General features: G+C 40.0%; 1 pseudogene; it reads right to left on the bottom strand.

Moving 5' to 3' along the window:
- Positions 1-338: 338 nt before the first annotated feature.
- Positions 339-2180, bottom strand: LOC132403952 (eukaryotic translation initiation factor 4E transporter-like; annotated as a pseudogene).
- Positions 2181-10473: the final 8293 nt, after the last annotated feature.

Genomic DNA, 10473 nt, shown 5'->3' with positions numbered 1-10473 from the left:
CTGGACATAACCCTTGGGAATATAACCCATATGCTGAGGGTTAGTCACTAAACTAGTCTGGAGGCTGCCTGTTCCTGTGAAGGTACCAACAACCTGGGGATGTTGTGAAAGTAATTTTATTTCTTGGTGGTGTATGTACAGATCTTAACCAGTAGGGGGCACCACCAGGTGATGGATGGATGGCCTTGCTGATTAAGGAGTGGTGTGCGATGATTCTGACAGCCAAGCAGCTCACCTAAACTATCTTGGGATGGAGGCCGCATTACAGGAGCCGTAGAATTTGAGAGGGTTTTGTTTGCAAAGGTGAGGTGCCACTTGCCTTTGTACTGTTAAAACGTTTATTGAAAACAATCGTATCTGATTTTTTTTCGTATTTGTTTGGGACCAGATGATGCAACCTTTTTATTAATCTCCTTATTATCTTCCCATGCTGGAATGGAAACAAAAGTAGTTTCCAAGCTGCGAAACGAGAGTTGGGATCCTCTGGTCCAGACCAGCAAGTCTTTCAAGTTCTTCATGTAGGGTAGGCCACAGGCTACTGGAGCAACAATCTGGTCTACTTAAGTTATTTGAAAGCGATTGACTGAACGGGCTGGATGACACTGACCTTCACCAAGCACCTCATCAATCATCAGTGCTAGTCCAGGTACACTTTGTTTCGAGCTGAAGTCAAGGTTCCCCAATGAGGGTTCAGGCAAGACTGCTTCTCAGGGAACTTCTTGCTCAGCTTCTGATGCAGAAGCAGTAGGTGTCTCTTCTTGGGCAGCACCATTGCACTCTGCACCTTTTTTAAGGGTTTCTGATTGCTTCCTCCACCCCTTTGTCCACCTTGGATTCTGCAATAACACTTTATCATCAAATCCTGTCAGCTTTATTGTTTCCGATTGACTAGTAGGGCCAGAGAAAACCATTGTGGTTCCTTCTCAGTATAGGAAACACGTTGCCTCTGCTCACCAAAAATGTGTTTGCCATCACCAAACTCTCTCCTAAAGCACTTTTCCTTGTAGTCTCATTCCTTTCCTTCTGTCATGCAGATCTTTGTCTCTGCCATCCCGATCAAAGGTTCTTGGTGTTCAAGTTTTCCGCTGGTGACCCAATCCACGAAGATTTTCATTCTTTTTATTGCCCAATGGACTTCCAGTTACAGTATTAACTATTGGAGGTATTGGTCACGTGACAGCCACCCCCAAAGCCTTGGTGCTGAGGACCGAGTACGGCGTCAAGATCTGCTTCCTTTATTCTCCCTCGTGGACCTGCAACTCTTTGGTTGAGAACTGCTCTCTCCAAATCTGAAGCATAGTCCTTCTTCATTCTATCCAGTGACAAACTCCTGCCAGAACTGGGATAGAAAGGTGCATGTCAGCTTTCAGGATCCCAAATGCCTTCACTCTCATACTTCACTCTCATACTCTCATACTTTCTCTGCTTTACACGTGGGTAACTCTTTGATTTCTAGCAGCTTTTCCTTAGAATATTCATATGGTTTCTTCATGCCACTCATTTTTATTGTATTATTTAATTGAACTTTTGTTTTCAATCCATTTTTCTTTATCTGTGCCACTACCGAGGTTCAGCAGCACCTCTGTCTTTCTGCTAAGAACCCAGCCTTAACAGCCAGCTTAACGGTAATTCCATTCATACTGCACAGTTCTCTGTGAAACCCTTCTGCGTCTTTCTTGAACAGCCCTTGGAGTCCAGTGCGCCCACCAATCAAATGTGCTTTGTGCCAGCTGAGCTTGAGCTGCTCCAAACATGAGTGTCCCAGAAGTGCTGGATGACTACCTTTAAAAACTACTGTTTGTTATTCTCCACTGTAACATGTACTACTCCCCTCACTGGAACAACCTCACTGGTGTAAGTCTTTAAAGTCAACCTTGTCCCTTCTGGGATGAGATCTGCAATTTCTCCTTGTAAACTGTCTCTGACACCAGCGATACTGCAGCCCCCGTGTCCACCTGCTACCACATCGTGGCTCCATCCAACCACGAGGTCACCCTTTATATCCTGAAACAGATAAACATGCAACGCTTCTTCAGCCACAGAGAGTCACTCAATCCATCTTCAGTATGTACCACCTTGTTCACATTCCTACTTGTTCTTCCAAAAGTCGTTTTTCTGTATTACAGTGTTTTTGGTTGACAGTGTCCTTTTACTTCCACAGGCATGTTCAATGTGTCCATTTTTGCCACAGCTTCAGCAATCTAAATCCTTATACCAGCATGCTTTTGCTGAATGCCCAGTTTTTCCATGATGGTAACTTTGATTGCCAGTAGGTGTCTTAAAGTCTGTCAAAACTTTATGAAGGTGTAAAGATGCGCTTAATAGCCGTGCTTCTTTAGCCACTATCTCCGTAGGTGTACAGCACTAATCTCAATTGCCTTCTGGAATGTTAGTCTGTCTTCTCAGTTTTTCACGAGACTGAGTAATAATTAAACATTTTTGCACCCATCACAGTCAGAAAAATTGGAACATGAAATTTGCTAGTGCAAAATAGTCAAACCTTTCAGTCTATTGTTCTGTCATTCCATCATATGGACCTATACTTACAAACATTGTTGCATTTTCAAACAGTCACGTTCCAGAAAGTTAACTAGTCTTATCCATCTCTCTTATTTACTTTAATTAACTGTCCAGTTCTCGTTCTCTGCCCTCCATCTTCACTCACCACGCTTCCTGCAGCTGTCTTTCTTGTGGCATGCACACGAGCCTATCTTGCTGAAGGGAACAAAACAATAAATATCCTGTGAGGAATCATCACTCCGTCACCAGTTGTTATGTCTGTAGTACTGGGAAGCCGGGTGGCCATGAATAACACAATGAGAGGTGGAGAGCTGAGGAACAAAGGTGTTGCTGTTTATTTTACCTTTAATTCATCTACATTACATCCTATCACATTACATTCAGCACGTACACACAGGGAAGCTTGACAACAATCCGTAAGGGTCAAAATAAACATGAGTACATAATATATAATAGAAAAACTTCTCCTGCTATGGTTTTTTGGAGATAATTTTAATGTTTCAGGATGAAGTTTTTGCTGTGGGATTTAATGTTGACTCTGGCTCACTCTGTGCAGGGATGGGCTGTGGGTAGAGATGTGTGTGAAAGGAGTGTATAGTATAATGAATTAATGTTTTGGTTTTTAAATGCAGGTTGTCCTTTGATAAATATCCTTCCTGTGATAAGAATATTCTAGAGAGCATTATAATTATTTTAACTCGGGTAGCAGAAGCGATAGCTGAGTTTTGTTTTACAACAGATTTCAAAGATTTGAATAATTCTTGGTCTTGGGCCTAACTCTGAGATAAACGTGGCAGTGGACTGAAACCGCAAGAAAAGGTCAACATTCGAAACTTTTATTTATATTGCAATTTTACATTGATTTGATTTTGAAAGGCAGAATTGTTGATGTTGTTCTTGTATAAGTTATCAGTTTAAAGTGTTTTTGGCAATTCAGATTTGTTATCTTGACATAGAAGCACAAAGACTTAGATTCACCTCAGCAAATTGTTGAGGAATCAGTTTTGCAGACAGTAACACAATGGTTGTTTGGTCCCCTGTCCCCAGAGCTTTGAGATTACAAATAGGTTTTATGACCCATCTGGTCCAGTATGGGGATTATGCATCTTATGACCCTCCTTTCTGCCTTCTTCATGTAACTCCCTCCATGACATTCATCTGTCCTGCATGTAAATATTCCTTCCCCTTGAGTGGATCTTACCGTGCTTCTAAATAAAGCGAATTCCGGTTAATTGGGCCATCAGTTAATCAAGACCACTCCTTATTTGGGACAACTTTTAAAGAACAAAACCCAATCAAGAAAATAGCCAGGGTTTTGTTCGTTTAATTGGGACAGGGGACTATTGCTGAACAGTTTCTAACCAGTGTCAGTTGCATGCCCTTTTGTGGTTGTTAGACACTACACCATGCTTAGAGTGAACAGTTTTTAAATAGCATCTGTTGCATGCAGTTCAAAAAGCAGTGAGTTTTGTCACTGATAGTTGGCGAGAAATAGCATTAAGACAATTCACAACTGCTTTGCTCACTGCAGTTTCAGTCATTCAGGATTGAAGATGCCAGAAATGGACGGGAGTGAAAATGAAATGATTTCATTACTTCAACAAATTAGGAAGTATGAAGAATTTGAGGGACAATCATCTTGAATGATACAATGACAATGAAGATTGGAAGGAAGCAATTGTTGATAGCATTGTATAAAGGCAGTCCATTATCTGCACTAGGTGTCTGTGTTGATTTTGTTCATTTACAGTCAATCAAAAGAACGTGGCAGCATATATTTGTATTATATATATACTCCAACAGCAATAGTATAATGTAAAATGTTACATAATAACACAAATATAAAATATATTATACAATGTATACACACACAGTCTCATGCACCAGCACATACAGTAAATGTATCTAGCTGTATCTATCTCACAAAGCCCAATCATAGTCAGTATTGCCTTATCAATTAATTGCCCTCAAGCCACATTTTCTATGGAAAAAGCCTCAACTTGTTCAATCTTTAGTAATGAACAATTCAATTCACTATAGTCTTTGCAAATATTTTCTTATCCTCTTGTATCTCAAAAATTGTATGCAAGATTCCAAATATTATTTAAGAAAGTTCTTTGTAGCTCAGATTAAAAAAACAGTATTCAGTTTGTAGGTGAAAACACTTGTCAATAGATTCCCTCTGGGAAGTGGATATATTTACTGTCAGCTGCTCTGCTTCTTTTTGTGTTTATTACAAATGATGAGGAAAGATCAAAAAAGCTCAATAGAACATTCTACAAGAACTTGAAGGATAAACCTTGCTTAATATAAATGAATAAATAAAATGAAAAGGGTAATCTTAGCAATGTTTTTGAAGCACAATAGAATAGTGAGACAAGAGAACATATAGTTTGGCAAACAGAAAGAGAACATACGTTTGGCTGGATAATAGGGAAGGCCTGTTCTAAATTCCAAACTAATTCAATAGGGTGAGCCAATAGAAGCAAAATTATTCATAACTCAAAATACACTCCAGAACTGGGATCAGTGTGGTTGAGGGGCAAAATTCGGTCAAAGTAGTCTTCAGACCTAGCTAAGGAATGTAGTCAGCTGTTAAGTTTATCGGTCTAATACACAGACGTACTGTATACTGATACTGATGTGGACGATGCTGAGGATGTTCTACGAGGCTGTGGTGGCCAGTGCTATCATGTTTGCTGTTGTGTGCTGGGCCAGCAGGCTGAGGGTAGCAGACACCAACAGAATCAACAAACTCATTCGTAAGGCCAGTGATGTTGTGGGGGTGGAACTGGACTCTCTGACGGTGGTGTCTGAAAAGAGGATGCTGTCCAAGTTGTATACCATCTTGGACAATAACTCCCATTCACTCCATTATGTACCGGTTAGGCACAGGAGTACATTCAGCCAGAGACTCATTCCACTGAGATGTAACATTGAGCGGCACAGGAAGTCATTCCTGCCTGTGGCAATCAAACTTTACAAACTTCTCCCTTGGAGTGTCAGACACCCTGAGCCAATAGGCTGGTCCTGGACTTATTTCCACTTGGCATGATTAACTTATTATTACTTAATTATTTATGGTTTTATATTGCTATATTTCTACACTATTCTTGGTTGGTGCGGCTGTAATGAAACCCAATTTCCCTCGGGATCAATAAAGTATGTCTATCTGTCTGTATATAGAAACTTTAACGTATGAGTTGTGAAAACAACGCGTTATTCTTTATGGGCTAGTGATGATTCATAGGTGTGTAAAATAAAAACTGGAAATGTTAGGGCACTCAGCATATTAAGCAGGGGCTTGCTGCCCGAAGCATCTGAATATCTCCAGCAGTTTTTTCTTTCATTTCAGCTTTAGCTTACAAGACATGGGAGCTGAATTAAGTCATTTGGCCCATTGAGTTTGCTCCATCATTTCATCATGAATGCTTTATTATCCCTCTCAATTCCATTCTCCTACCTTCTCTCTGTAACCTTTGACACCCATAATAATTAAGAACCTATAAACGTATACTTTAAATATACTCATTGACTTGGCCTCCACAGCTGGCTGTAGCAATTAATTCCACAGATCACCACCCTCTGGCTAAAGAAATTCCTCCTTGTCTCTGTTGCAAAGGGATGTCCTGGCCCTCTGGTCCTAGACATCCCCACTACAGGGAACATCTTCTCCACCTCCATTCTATCTACACCTTTCAATATTCAATAGGTTTCAATGAGATGTCCCCTTATTCTTCTAAAATCTAGAGAGTACAAACCCAGAGTCATCAAATGCTCCCTGTATGTGAACCCTTTCATTCCCAGAATCATTCTTGTAAACCTCCTCTGTGCCCTCTATAATGCCAGCACATCATTTACTACATAAGGAGCCCAAAACTCCAAGTGCAGTTTGGCCAATGCCTTATGAAGCCTCAGTATTACATCCTTGCTTTTATATTCTAGTCCTCTTGAAAAGTATGCTAAGATTGTATTTGCCTTCGTTAACATTTAGGGAATCCTGTATGAGTTCTCCCAAATCCCTTTGCTCCTCTGATTTCTGAATATTTTTCTTCATTTAGAAAACAGTCTATGCCTTTATTCCTTCTACCCAAGTGCATGACCATACAGTTCCCTGCACCATATTTCATCTGCCACTACTTCTTGTCTAGTTCTCCTCATCTAATTCCTGCTGCAGACTTTCTGCTTCCTCAATACTTCTGCTCCTCCACCTATGCCTGTATCTTCCACAAACTTGGCAGAAAGCTATCAATTCCATTATCCAAATCATTGACATATAACATGAAAAGAAGCATTCCTAACACCGACCCCTGCGTAACACCACTAATTACTGGCAGCCAACCAGGAAAGGTCCCCTTTATTCCCATTCTTTGCCTCCTGCCATTCAGCCTATCTTCCATCCATGTTATTATTTTTTTCTGTAAAACCATGGGCTCTTATTTTGTTTAGCAGATTCATGTGCAGCACCTTGTCAAAGGCTCCCTGAAAATCCAAGTAAACTTATCCAGTGACTTTGCCTATCCTGTCTGTTATTTCCTCAAATAATTCCAACAGATCTATTGGGCAAGATTTCCCTTAAGGAAACCATGCTGACTGTTTTATCATGTGCCTCCAAGCACCCCAAACCTCATCCTTAAAAATGGACTCCAACATCTTTCCAGCCACTGAAGTCAGGCTAACTGGACTATAATTTTCTTTCTTTTGCTCCCTTCCTCTTAAAGAGTGGATTGACATTTGTAATTTTCCAGTCCTCTGGAATCATTTAAGAATCTAGTGATTCAGAAGGATCACTGCTTATGCTACCACAATCTCTACAGCTACCTCTTTCAGAGCCCTGGGGTACAGTCCATCTGATCCAGGTGACTTACCTATTTTCAGACTTTTCAGCTTCCCAAGCACCTCAGTAATAGTGACAACACTCACTTCTGCTTCCTGACACTCTCGAATTTCTGGCATATTGCTAGTGTCCTCATAGTGAAGACCAACGCAAATAATTAAGTTCATCCACCATTTCTTTGTCCCCCAGCATCTGTAGTTTTTTGCTTCAACTCAGTGAAGTAAATAGGGAATTGGAGGATGAGTCCCAGACCCAAAGCGTCCGAAAAACATTCAATGTGAGGTAATGGATGTGTGTACACCATACAAGCAGAGTTAAGGACTTACATATGCCACCTCTTGAAAAGCTGGAAAATTTAAATTTTTTCACATACTCTGTAATTCTTAATGTTTGGGCCTGTAATAGTTTTGTGAAGTGATGCTTAAAATTTATACAAATAATATTAGTGCAATATTAATAAAGAACTAGTCAACAATATTTAACACAGCTTTGACATTAAAAACTCTGCTACTGTGTTAGCAGCAAGTTGTTACTATCTGCTAACAGTAGATGGCAGTGTTAACCTTTGCATTCAGTACAGGCATTTAGCTCTGAAGTTCAAGGCGATTAATACAGGTGACATTCAGCTATAACAAACCTCATTTACATAAATAGCTTGATGTGCAAGGAACAGGTTACAGAATTGTTTTGTTATTTTCTTGTAATGGATTGACCTGTTTTGTATTTGCCCGAGTGGTGCTTTATTTTATTAATAGAGTCTAATGTTAAGATAATTAAGAATCTGCTTGCAAGTCTGGTGGTTGCTGTTCATGGATCAATTCTTTATCCAGCTTGACCGCCGTTTCTTTGGCAAGCCTATGGCCAAGTTTTGCCCTTAGTCTTCCTTCACAGTGGGCCTGCCAAGTCCTCGACTGACCTTGGGACCAGTTTCAGCCTTGAAAACAGTCTGTGGCCTATTGCTGCAACACGCATCACAAACCCCCAACTTCCCTGGCATAGTTCATGTGTAAGTGGGTCTCTTATGAAGTATTTTGTGAGTATTTGGAGCCGCTGTGCATTTTTATATTCACTACAATAGATAGCAATTTAAGGATTGAATAATAGGGATAAAATGAGTGGCTTTGTACTAAAGCCTGCAGCACATTCTTGTGTTTCATAGTTAGTTTCACTGCATGACATGATTACCTTTATTCATGGTGCTCCCAGGCCTGGCACCAAAAACACCCAGATTCAGAGACAAAAAGCCTTTATGGGTTGTTTGCTGGTCTCCTCCACCTGAACGCACTGGTGGCCGGGCAGGAGGGTGTGGTTGCTATTGTTTCCCCTATCCCCCAGGGGCTATCAACGCATCAATGTAACGTAATTTTTGCAGCATATCACATTAGAACGTTGACCCTTGAGTAATTCAATGGTATAACTATTAATCAGATTCTGTATTTGGGCAAGTCATTTAATATCTGATCCAAGTATTATCTATAATACAGCTTTATGTATGTCAATTGATCATAATTATGAAATCAATATGGATATAAATGCGATTCATAAAATCTTTAAAAGACAATATTAAACTTCCATGTGACTTGCAAAATAAGCTCTAGCTGAAAGCACATTTTTTTAAAATGGCTATAACTTCCACTTGCCTGAGTTTAATTAGTAAGCATTACTACCAGCTTGAAACCCTTCAAAGGTTTTTAATATATTTAGTAGTTAAGAGAAATTAAAATTTATGTTGATATATGGTGTTATCATCAAATGCATAATGTGGGAGTGAGTAATATGAAGCTTAAAATAGTAAAAACGTATCTTCTTATTTATACCGTAAAGCTTTCCAACTAGTGGACTTAATGAGAAATGGAAATGGTACATGCATGACTGGCCAGCTGGAATGAGTAAATTAGGATTTGCATTATTACAGTAAACAAATAGGCTCTAATTTCAGGAACAGCTTCACAAGTGTTGCAAGCCTAATTATTGAAACACATCAGTCAGGTTTCAATCCGTTGAGCAGAATTTTAACGGGGTTGCATATGATAAATCTAACCTCCTGTAAAGATGACAACATCCTCTTTCTATGGAGATGAAAGATTCTGGGGAGTGTTTGGCACTAGAACTTCTTAAAAATATGTTGGAGACAACACAGTGTTATCTTGATGAAGGCCCAACTTAGATTTTCATTCGGTACTGATTTAATCGATTTTCTCTGGAAATAGGTGATTTGGAGAGTTTGTTTTGTTCTGCTATTCAGTAATTCCACATATGATCATCAAGTATCATAGAACACTTAAGAAACAGAATAAGGCCATTCAGCTCACGTGTTAGTGCTGTTCAAACCCAATCATGCAGCACCGACATCAATGGCCCAAGCATTTACGGCTCGAAGTACATAGTGTCTAAGTACTCTTTGTATTAAAAGGGGTTTTGCCTCTACCACCTTTTCAGACAGCAGGCTCCATTGTAGGCTGGTTAGCTTGACATTGGTAGTAGGTAAATTATTGGAAGGAGTACTAAGAGATAGGATCTACAAGTATTTAGATTGGCAGGGACTTATTAGGAAGAGTCAACATGGCTTTGTGCATGGTAGGTCATGTTTAACCAATCTATTAGAGTTTTTCGAGGAGGTTACAAGGAAAGCAGTGGAAGTTGTCTACATGGACTTCAGTAAGGCCTTTGACAAGGTCCCGCATGGGAGGTTAGTTAGGAAGGTTCAGTCGCTAGGTTTACATGGTGAGGTAGTAAACTGGATTAGACATTGGCTGAATGGGAGAAGTCAGAGAGTGGTGGTGGAGGATTGCTATTCTGAGTGACTAGTGGTGTGCCTCAGAGATCAGTGCTGGGTCCATTGTTATTTGTCGTCTATATCAATGATCTGGATAATAATGTGGTAAATTGGATCAGTAAATTTGCTGATGATACAAAGATTGGAGGTGATGTGGACAGTGAGGAAAGTTTTCAAAGCATGCAGAGGGGTTTGGACCAGCTGGGAAAATGGGCTGAAAAATGGCAGGTGGAGTTTTAATACAAACAAGGGTGAGGTATTGGATTTAGGAAGGACAAACCAAGGTAGTACATACAAGGTAAATGGTAGGGCACTGAGGAGTGCAGTAGAACAGAGGGAT

This window comes from Hypanus sabinus, chromosome 2 (assembly GCF_030144855.1).
Source record: "Hypanus sabinus isolate sHypSab1 chromosome 2, sHypSab1.hap1, whole genome shotgun sequence".
Lineage (NCBI taxonomy): Eukaryota > Metazoa > Chordata > Chondrichthyes > Myliobatiformes > Dasyatidae > Hypanus > Hypanus sabinus.
The sequence above is the reverse complement of the archived record's forward strand: the minus strand, read 5'-3'. Positions and strand labels throughout refer to the sequence as shown.